Below are 12401 nucleotides of genomic sequence, written 5' to 3' on the forward strand. Positions count from 1 at the left end.
CACGAGCTGCAATTGTGTATTATTAAATATTATCGTGTGACATTATACATCGTTAGAAGTAGAATATGAGAGTGAGAGAGAGAGAGAGAGAGAGATGGGGGGGGGGGGGGGTATGGGTAGGGATTGGGAGTGGTGGAGGAATTGAGATAGAGTGGATTGCGAGAGAGAGAGCCATTGATTAACCCAATAAGAAGGTTCGGAGTAGCGAATAGAGAAAGAGGAAAAAGGGGAAGGAGATCGACAGTAAGAAAGAGATAGAGGGATGGTGAAGATAAGGTTATAGAGAGACAGAGACAGACAGGGAATGAGGGGGATGATGTTAGAGAGATGGAGAGAAGGAGGGGGAGGGTGGTAAACTTCAAGTGCAAGATGGAAAGGAAGCCTACGAAAAGTGAGGTCCCCTGTCCTTGTTTTCACGAAGTGACGGTAGTGAGGAAAATCGTCACGCAAAGTGAAAGCAATATTTTTTTTACTACCGTCACTTCGTGAAAACAGCGACGATAAATGAAAATAATTCACATTTTAAAAAATTCACCAAAAGAGATTTTATATTTGATGAGCATAACCTCATCAACTTGATGAACATACGCGATAAATAATTTAGTACTATTTATAAACATACTGTGATACGACCAGTGGCGTACTACCCAGGAATTATAACGCACAGGCAAACACACTTAATAGCGCCTGAACCCTAATAAATTTCCCAGTTCAAATACACACATAATATTTCTCGTATTTCCTTGAGAGCGGTAACCAGTGCGTTAATTGAATATTTAATACGCGTGGGAACAAAGCGACCGATTGGTAGATTGTCCAACTTTCACCCCTACTCAAGAGGGAGGTGACGTGGTAAAGAGGTGTCACTTGACTTTTAATCCAAGGGTTTAGAGTTCGAATCAATCATACAATCCGGACCACAAGTTCTCTTCTCTTTGCCCCTTCTCTCTTCTGGCCATCTTTTACGTTTTGCGCCCCTTCAAGTCTACTATAATTATTTCTATGCTTCAAGTGCCACCCGGGGCGTGTGCCCCCCTCTGCCCGCCCCTAGATACGACACTGGATACAGCACGGGCGTGTCATGGGGTGGGTCGGTATATTTTGATGTAAAAAATGAGTGGGAGAGGGGAGAGTATGGAAGTTAGAGGTAGCGAAACTGGTAGTAGTATAATCCTCATCATAAGCGTCACCATCTTCATTATTATCACTAAGCCTTGTCGAACAACCTTTCTGGCTAACGATAATTCTTCGAATATGCAAAAATTGACATCGACATTTGAACTTCAAGATTGGTGCTCACCTGGAAAACCTAGTTTCTCTCTCAATCTTTTTCATTTTCAAGCCACGAAATGACCCTGAAAATGGAGACTGCATGGTGTGCAATTTCCGCTACGCCTAAAACACTGTTCATGTCAAAGCAAATTAGAACCCCTATGCAAACGATTCCGGAATATTTAATAACACGGGATCAAAATTGGATATGACGTGAAAGATAAGAACACAATTTCGGCAAGCCCAGTGCCCAAGGAGGGCCGAAGTATTGTCAAAACAAATGATAATTGCACTCTAGCAGTGGTTAAAATCATATCGAATTTCGTATACATTGTGTATTTTATTACCAGTCAACTGTCCGTGTATAATATAGGCCTATAACAATTTTGGCATTTCGAGGCATTAATCTGCGGGGTATTCATCATTACATACTGGATTACATATTGGATGATTTATTTGCGTAATAACATGGTTACAATGACACAATGCTGTACCGAACACCTGGGTGGAGAGCGGCAAATGCCTTGTTTTAGGGATTCGCAAACCTATACGTTTACAGAAATAGACTTAAAGATTAAGTAAAGTTAACAAGAGCTATCAAATTATGTAGGCATTATAGTGAATTTGTTGTGTATAGTTTTGTGAACACATATGCGATTATCATGACTTCAATTGATAATGATTATGCTAATACAAAAATAAGAACATTATCTGAAACGCAAAATTTAAGAATTCATCTACGGGTTCTAAAATAAAAGTCAATCATCATAAGGGAACTGTGGGGGCGTTATTAAAGCCCTATACCTTGAATCTTGAACCTTTGGGCCTTGTTTGATTCCAAAGCCGAGAGCTTTTACATCTAGACATTGAAATTCCACACTTTAAGACTCATGCAGAATACAAATGGAAGAAGAAGATCTTTAATCAGACTAGGAGTATTTCAAGTTAAATTCCTGAAACGTTCAGTATGCCTTTAAGACGGTGAACCACAGCAGGAATGCCGGTCCGTGAGGGTTTATTCCTCGCAGCGAGCATGCTGCGCGCCCCGATCGCGTTACAGGCTAACCGACCGCGCGCGCTGAACCGTTAGCCCGCGGGACCTTTAATCGGGATACCCGGAGCGCGTAATTACCCAGACAAATTGGTCCGCGGCTTGATAATGCGCCCGACAGTGTCACGGTATGTATATGGCGTTAGATGCACTTTATAAAGCCGCTGTCTTTTTGAATATTAGGAAAACTGACCCGTATAAATTATCCAGTCTTCTAATTGTCATGATCGTCATCAAAACGTTGCTTAGTAACTAGAGTATACTGAGATTTTGTTTTACTCACTCACAATAATAATGAACCTGATACCTTTAGCGAACGATTAACAAAAAAGCGTTAATTTGCGTCAAAGAATAGCTATGCATTATGTTCGCTTCTTCTGTCAATAACTTACGAGATATTTGGTCAATTTAACTGGTAGTAAAAGCAAATTAAAATTTGAATTGTCATCTCTTTACAGAATTCATGATTAAAATATAATACAGGCGGTGCTCGATAAAAACACCTACGTCTATTTTGCAATACTGTTTTTATATTTCGAACTTCGTATACTTGTTATGAAAAACTAAAATGCCAACAACATCGCAGCGATAATTGCTTTCTATATCAGCTGATGTAGAAAGTATCCAACCAGAAATTTTCTGTTGCAACGGCGATAAAAAGAGACATAGTGGTTCTTGTTGTATTTTTTTCTTAATTTTCTCCTTTTTTGTACAAAGCTAGATGATCATTTTTGTATTCATGTCTCTCTTCGATAATACTCATGTCTTGACTCATCGTAAGAAGGTTGCAACCAGTCGTAAGTTAGGTGAGTAAGATAGGATGCGAAGGTCACCGTAGCTTCCAAGGCAGTGTGGGCGCCTGTAAATTGGAATGCTCCCCAGGGAGTGGAGAAGGTGTCCGGACACACAGCACCCCGTCCTACAGGTTTCAGTGTAATATATCTGTAAAGCGCCTACAGAAACATCGTCGTTCAATTAAACGCTAAATAAACCCGGGATTTGCTGCAGTCTGTCGTAAGCTTAGTAAGTCGTTGACCCTGGAGTCCATATTTTTCTGTGGAATCCCTTTACAGAAAGCGTGCCAGCATTAGTTATCTTTTAATGAGGGAAGCATAGTCAATGAACGAAATGATTTTTTAAAACTGTCATTAGGCATCTATTATCGCGAAATGAAAGTCGTTTTCAGTAGACAGATTTTTCGTCAATTGGCGGTTTATCCTCAGTGTATCGTAACCTGCTGTTAATCGCTTTAATCCTTTAAATACAGGGATTTGTAACTCTCTTTAAAGAGAGGGGACCCCACGCAAGACGCAAGATGTAGATACCTCAATTTGGCTGTATTTCGGTCTACACGATTCAGGTATACTTATCATAGGTCCTACAAAAAGGCTTTCATCAGCTTGGAGAACCGAGTACTGGGAAATAGGTCTACTTGGAAAACAGCGAATAACACTCGGTGTATACATCGCCATCAACGTTTACAACGAGACAGGGCGTACAAAAGGCATTGGGGAAATATTTCAACCTAGTATAGACATAGATTTGTGATTAAAATATGCTGTGGTTTAATTATCTCAAAATCCATGAAGGATTAGTCATGTAAAGATCTTTCCAAAAAGCAAGCATATAAAAAAAAATTAACCACAGCACTATATTGAATATAATACATTGTATATCAACAGCAGGTTGACATTTCTGAATAAAGTACGTCTACTATTTATTGAGAGGAATCAACTTTGATAAGCGCCGTGGGAGGTTTATTCATTAAATATATTTAAACGTGAATTATAACGTCATTAGGAATCCATTATTCTGTAATGAGTACTTTTTCAGTGGCCTGATTTGCGTCAAGTGGCGGTTTATCCTATGATGTATCTTAACCTGTTGATAATCACTTTAATCCTTTAATACTAGGATGAGTAAATCTCGGCAAAGAAAAGGAGTCCCGCACAAGATTTTCGAGGAAGCAAGTGTTTTCGTTCATTAAGAGGGATGTGGACCTGCGACAGCCAGTTTCTTTATCTAAGTGAAATTAGAGAATGTTGAAGTACAACAATTTATTTTGATCGTTTAAAAAGTCCAACTCTATTACAAATCAAAACAAAAATACGCGTGAGCGTTTTCAATGACCTATTTGTTTTATTTGCTTATTTTTGACATTTGCATCAAGAATTCTTAGCTATTGAAGCAATCACATTATTATTATCACAATTATTATAAAAAGGTTCAATACATGTTATATTGGCATGCATGTTTAAGTCTGTAGAAATGAGCAGATTAAGATTTACTTTCAGATAATAAAGGTAAAAGTGATAGTATTTATAGGTAGTCGGAGGTAAATAAGAGACGCAATAGCATTCATATCGTTTCATTTTTGCATTTGTGTTCATAGGGAAACTAAGAACGTAAAATATAATGTATTTTTAGAGAGTTATAATGATGCACAATCATTGAAGCCACATCATGCCGAATTTAGAGTGGATCTTTTTTGTGTCATAAAATAATTTGGACTTAAGCTAATTGTAATCAGCTATTGTTATGTGTTGTCCTTTCAAGGTATACATTTCGTTTCATTTTAACACGTGCTATATTGTTAATAAACAAGATGAATGGAATGAAATTAAATCAAGTTTTATGTGCAACTCCTCGGAAATAAATAAATAAACAACCTTATTGTATAGGGGTGACACAAAATAGGAACTGCAGAGCGTACTTGCAACCCCACACACGTAGATCGAGAGATGTGGGGGGAAAAAGAACCAATTTGAGTTAATTGGAGGCAATTTACCGTCCAATAGTCCCACACATACATTGTCACGGTAGGCAATCGGCGCCTAACAATAGACGATGATCACCCATTCAAGATGGATTTATGCGTCACTTGGATGTCGTTTTTCATCAGATTTTATTGGTCTTCCAGTTTATCAAAGCAATCAAAGTAAATATGTACGTTTTATCAGAAATCCATGTCTTAATAAGCACGTAATACCATACAATTTACAATGGCGGATCCATTAAAACACGGGGGGGGGGGGGAGGGGGGGGCATAGATCTGTTATTTCTCTGACATTCATTGGTGGCAGGGACAACAATGACGACACAAATATAACAAATAAGGAAACAAAAATAATCAATAACAAGAATTTGATTACATTAATTGTTGGGTTGCTTGTTGCGTAGGGCGGGGGGGGGGGGGGGGGGGGGGGGAGGGGTTAAGGGCACATACCCGATGAATATTTAAGATATGTCGGCTTGTATTCGACCGAAGTGTGTCCGTGTGCCCATTTTTTAAACTATTTTACTTTTGGGTTCAGCGAACAGCAGCCTTTAACGGTTAATTTTCTCTGCCATAATTACATAAGGGACATATTCTTATAAAATTTAACTCCCTCCCTGCACTTCTCGAGCATCCTCCTCATTTAGACTAACCGTACTGCTTTCTTTCTTCACCATATCTTTCCATGAAAATGTCGGCCTTCCTTTTCCTCTTATGCCGTCCACTTCCGGATCCCACGCTCTTTTCACAGGTGCATCATCTTCCCTTCTCAACACATGACCCACCCATCTTAACCTATTTCCCTTACCACTTCCACCACAGTTTCTTCCCGACCCAACCTTCCCATAAGCTCATTTGTGTTCTTTCTACGATACGGCAGATCTGGGGGGCGTTTCATGAAACAATTAGTCGGGGGTTTTCACCGACTAATATATCATGTTCACCGACGATTCTTTTGTCACCGACTATTTTCCAGGCCTGTGATTGGTCAAATTTAGTCAGCGCTGACTAAATTGTCAGTGAACATGATATTAGTCTGTGAAAACCACAGTCTAATTGTTTCATGAAACGCCCCCCCCCCCTGTTCTTCTCAAAATACCTTTTCCTATTGAGTTCACATTCCAAGTCTCTGAACCATATACCACCATAAAATATCAGTTTTTATTCTTTTCAGAATTGTTCTTCTTCTCCTATTGGCTATGTCAATCCAAAAAAAGGGGGTACGCCCCTTCTGTGCCCCCGTCAACGCCACTTGGAATGATATAGAAACCATACGTTTCATTCACATAAGCCTAACTACCAATTCATCAATCACTATATTTTATAACTCCCGTATACTTATATAAGTTTTCTGTGTCAGACATATTTACATCAGAATATTTTCATTTTCACCATCATCAACATCACCAGTTTTTTTAATCATCAACCCTGCCCCCCTCCCCACTCACTCCCTTTTCCTTGGGCTATCACGCTTTCAAGCAATAGCCCTTCTTCTTCTGCAATTTTCTTAATTGGTAAAGGCATATTGTGTTATCGGTTAATCATGTAATCATTTTTTGTATTATATTGCGTACACATTAAATACAAAATTGTTATATTTTGTTTATGTTATATTGCTCAAATGTAATTTTATTGTGTGTTACAGAAGAATATAAATTCAATTCAATTCAAAACTTGTCGTTAACTTTAGCAGTAATTATTCATCTTGCCGTGTAGTCCTAAGTAATCTCCATTGCGTGACAATTAGGTCTATATATGGGACTATAATACAAGCGACTTCTTACAATAATTCTGATTAATTTCCTTTCTCCGTTTTCCTCTTAATGAATAAAACATTTCCCGATCTAAACCTCTCTGCGTTTCATTCTAAATCATCTCAGGCCTATAAGCGTGCGGTTATCGGCTCTACTTTGTACTTATTCTTCTTGAGTTCTTGGATAGTGGTATGTATAGAGCAAGGCAATTCATAATGAATAGGTGATCATCACTACAATTAAGTGCCGCTTTAGACTGTAAAAGCATATTACCCTCTCAATAGAGCGAAATTACAGGAATCATGGTGTTAAATCATCCAAATAAGACGTTGCTTATACATTAATTGCTATGTTATTCAGTCGTAAGTAGAATGAAAAGTGAAACCCTATATTAAGTGGGTTACCTACTAACAAGGTTTCTTCGGTGATTTCTTTGAAGAAGGGATCAGAATGGAGTATTTCTGCAATTTGGGTCTATTTACAATGACAGCTACTGTCCATGTTGAATCTGTATTACCCTATAATTATTTTCATTTGTCGCATTTACTCACTAACATTTTTCCTCCATATAGAGCTGGAGGGGGGGGGGGGGGGCGGGGCATTTTGAAAGATTATAATCGGAATTATATTTGGTCCCTCGCTTCTGAAAATCTGTCCCTGAAAGTTGTGAAAATGAACGAGATCGTCCAGTTATGTCAAATTTCCTAAAACGCCTCGCAATTAAATCTTCCAATTTTCACACTCTTTATAACATTCTACTCCCCTCCCAAAGTTGTTCAGTCTCTTTCTATCCTTGTAAAGTGCCTTGATATGTAGCACACAGAAGCAAGACGGATCAGGATTAGCAATTATATAAAATTAAGGAATTACTCTTAAGTTGAGATCTATATAATCATTCGTAATTATTAATTGGACATATCTCCTTTCGGCTTATCCAATTAAATGAACCTTATAAACTTTTGTCCCTTTTCGTCATGTGACATGTTAAACCTATTCTTAATTATGTTCCCTATTCTGTATAGATCAATGTAGAGAAGGTTCATCCATCCATCCATCCAACCACCATAATATATATCTACCTATCAACTCATTTATTCATTGACTATCATTTTCTCTCACTGAGTATCTATCGGTCAATCAATCTATCTCTTAATCTATATAGATTATCAATCACTCAATCTATCAATGAACCTACCTATCCCATCAGTCTATTTATCTATATATCTTTCTATTTATTATCTATCTAAGTATATGCATGTATAACAGTTTGCATACATGGTCTTTACATATATCTATCTATCTATCTATCTATCTACCTATCTATCTATCTATCTTTCATTCTATCTATTCATTTACCGATATGTTTATGTAGCTATCTATCCGCAATTTCCTATCTGTTAGTAGAATTACACGTAATTATATTGAATTTTTATCTACAGCATTTCTATCAATAAAGAATTAAAAAATGTGCATACACTGATGCCCACTTTCCCCTTTTGTTTTGTTTTATGTATAGTTCGCACTTTTAAACTTCTTTTCATTAAATGATTGTGAAATTATTTCTTGAGAGATGAAGTTTATATCTCCTCACTGAAGTATATAAATCAATAGATTGCTCAATAAAGTTCTATGGAGATCAAATTGTATGTTATATCTATCTTCCAACAATAAGTTCATGAATAGAGGTTACACAAAATATTTGAACTTGATAGGCAACATTAATTGTCTAATTATTTGTCATGTATGTTTGTCTTCATTTCCATTCTGCTTCGCTGTAGAGCTTTTTTTTAAATTCCTTGGTCATGTTGGTGGCACTCGTCAGAATAGCCACTGCCCCTCTTTCAGTCTCTCATATTTTTTTCGCAATTATTCAACATCAGTCTCAGCCATCGTTTTCTGGACGAAATATCTTCGATGAATACTTTTATTCAAACACATAATCACAGATTGGACCAGGTCGATTTGATATAAATAGACGCTTAAAAACGGACTTATCTTACCTTATAATTGAGTTTGTCACTGCATCCTTACTTTTTTTTTGCTTCAAAGCCCCTTGAGTAGTCAGAAGCATTAATTGAAATTTTCTTATCACAGAAGATCACAGTTAATTCGAACCTCTATTCAAATTTATTGATGTCTACCCATTCGTAATGATTGCCAATTTGATCAACATTGTGTAGTCTTCTAAATTTTAAAGGTAGCAATTTGTCGACGGTAAGCTGTGATCATTAAAGAATGTCATTGTATATGTCACAGACCATTATGGTGGTCATTCATTTTCACCTCTTTAATCGCCTTCTCCTCTCACCCTCTTTCTCCTTCTCCATCTCACTGCATCTCTCTTCTCTTCTTTTCTACCTCGTCTCCTCCGTCTTCTTCTATTTTACTTTTCTTCTTCAACTTCTTCTTCTTCCCCTTCTTTTCCTTATTTTGACTTCTTCCTTGTCCTTCTTTTCCTTCTTCTTCTTTTTCTCCTTCTTCTTCATCTTCTTTTTTCTTTTTTCGTCTTATTCTTTGTGATTTATATCGCCTAACATTCACCCCTTCTTCCTTCTCTCTACATTCGTTTTATTTCCCTCAACCCCTCTCTCTCTCTCTCTCGATCTCTTCCTTCCTCTCTCTATTTATTCCTCTCTTTCTCCTCCCTTCTACAAATCCCTCTCTTTCCCCATCACCTTTCGTTCAATAACGTCTTTCTCTGTATCCTTACAAAATTAAAACAATAACAACATCGGCAACACAAAAAAATCAACAAAACAGAAAACAAAATATTTGTAATTGTCTTTACTTTTATTGGTTGCTTGTCAATATTTGTATCTCATATTAACTTCTTCTTCACATCAATATATCCATGCCCGATTCCGCGTCTCAAAAACTGGGACAACTCTGTCATCCCCCACCCCCGCAACTTCTCCAAAAAGTAAATTAAAATATGGAAAATATTTCAGAGAATACCCAAAAGTAGAAAATAGATAAAAGATGAACTTCTCTCGGCGTCAAGGGAGGAAAATGGGGATTGCAGATGTTGCTAAATACCAACCTCACCCCCAATAATGTCCGTCGATCCTGTCGGGTATGACATAATGCTACTGATATATCAACAAAGGAAACAACTACAGCAGAATAGACCAGTTAGACCAAAAACATAAAGAGGTCCCACTTTGTACATTTTGAAATAGTCACTCCTACAGCGATGGACGTGCTACATTAATAGCCTTTGTCCCCCCCCCCCCCCCCTCGCAAAGAATACTTCCACCTGTGCATAAATGTGCATAACTGTACATAAGTGAATAATGATTACACAACTTTCATGAGCACGTATCCAGTATTTTGTCTCCGTGTATTTCACAATTTGGTTTGCAATGAACTTTTTCTGCTCATGCTCAGACTGCAAATATGAACTGGCTTATTATAACAAAATCATAATATATCTGGAAATCATTTTAATCAATTGGAACAGGCAACCTCGAGAACCTTTTCTTGTTCATCATTAATTTCATCGAATAATAGCTCACTTAAAAGTTGAGATGATGCAAGTCCATTGCCGACTGTTGATTAAGAGAGATCAAAGGATTACTGACACACCCAAGGTTGAAAAGAGCAGGAAATAAAGCATTCTCCATTAACATTAATACAGGAAAGTTCTAATTAATATAGTAATTCAAACAACATTTTTCTGGAGAGAGAGAGAGAGAGAGAGAGAGAGAGAGAGAGAGGGGGGGGGGGTATAGTAGGATCGATACAAATTCTAGATTCAATTCAATGACATATTTTTGGTTATGAATGGTGCTATGTTTGTCTAAGTGTATTATTATTGTTGATTTCGACAGTATACGTAATGGCTCACTGAGTCAGTGGTAGAACAGTGGTCTCGTAACTGGAATGTCCCGGATTCGAAACCTAGTCGATGCACTATTGCCCTATGGTAAGGTACTGATCCTCGTTTCCAAGTCCTTCGGAGAGGACTGGTTGCAATTATAGGCATACCTACAAGCACACATTTGCTTTCTTTAGCAGTCAGGTAAAACAAACAAACAAACAAATAGACGGATTGTATTCCTTAAAAGAATGTATTATTCATCTAATTCTTTAACAACAGGTTTTTATAACTATACCTTTATCATCAAACTAAGGCTGCAAATTAAAGATTTGTTCTTCTTTTTCTTTTAAAATATATTGAGACTCTAGAAGGACTTGAATCGGAATCCTTACATTGACAAATTGAAAATAAAATGACAAAAAGTAGATAAGCATTCATTCATTTTGTCCTAATTTCCGCGACTGTTTTCTTAGACTTTTATTAAAATGAACAGCCCTTTGAAATCGCGGTCTAATCATTATTTCATCGAAACAAATATCATTGACTTTGGGTGCAAATACGTGACAAAAATAATCGAACGGACGTAAACGAACGAAGGGGATCGTGACGCACTCTGTATAGCATGTTAGACTCCTCTCTGGCTAACGTTTAGATCACATCATCGGAAACAAAAGGAGTCTTGTGTACTCCTAAACAATGGATTCTTAATACAAATAGTAAACCAGAAGCAAAGATAAACAACAATAACAAGAAAGTGATCTGAAGTAGTTTGTAATAGAAAGGAATAATCGTTTCCTAAAACACTCCAGTAGCAGACACCATACTACAAAGAGAAACGATAAAAACCGCAATTTGTGCTTTTGTTCATGAACAAAGCGATAAACACACAATGAAGAGTTTGCACACAAAGGAGAGAGCGACTAGTTGCTCTGACATTTGGGCTCGTTACACGCCCAAAGTTGACTCACCTGCGGTTTCGCATTTTTAATTGTTCCGTTTATTGATGATTTCTCCACGGGTGGAAGGGAGTATTGGCTTTAAAGGAGTCGAAAGTGGTTTGGGGTTTTTAAAGATAAAGTCGAGCACTGGTCATGCAATAAGATTATAAAATGAACTTGTCTGGAAGCTTTTTGTCATGGATTGTTAGGTATTGTGATGTATCGGATTCCCCAAATTTGTAAGAAATTTGAATCACTCTAATTGATAACCCCCCCCCCCCAAAAAAAAAACAACAACAACAAAACAACAACATGCATTTCTCACAAAACGGGTATATAGGACCTGTATAGGACTACACATGCATTTGATCACTGTTTGGGCCCATCACTTCCACTATTTCATGTCATAATATTTTGAATATCAGAGGATTTGAAGAGAAATTCTTTTTCAAGTGGATACTCCAATCACAACTTTCTTCTAAATTGACATAAATAGAATGAGAAAACCATAGAATCATTAATTTTGTTCGTCTTTACCAGCACCCGATTTTCTCTTTAAAAGCCAAGAATAGAATGGGACCCTTTCTGCCACCGTTGACTGAACAATGAATTGGTGCTAGAAAGTCGTTTCGCTAATGATCCCCCTATTGTTGCGGTACGTTAATGGTTACCGAGGGAAAACTCTGGAACGGAGATTCAAGAGAAAAAAAGGGGAATGCTAATCTTGTTTCTTTTATTTAAATGGAATCGGATTTGTTGAAAAGGAGCCCTAATGGTTTGTCAAAACAGC

The sequence above is a fragment of the Strongylocentrotus purpuratus genome, unplaced genomic scaffold (assembly GCF_000002235.5).
Source record: "Strongylocentrotus purpuratus isolate Spur 01 unplaced genomic scaffold, Spur_5.0 spur5_scaffold_10, whole genome shotgun sequence".
Taxonomy (NCBI): domain Eukaryota; kingdom Metazoa; phylum Echinodermata; class Echinoidea; order Camarodonta; family Strongylocentrotidae; genus Strongylocentrotus; species Strongylocentrotus purpuratus.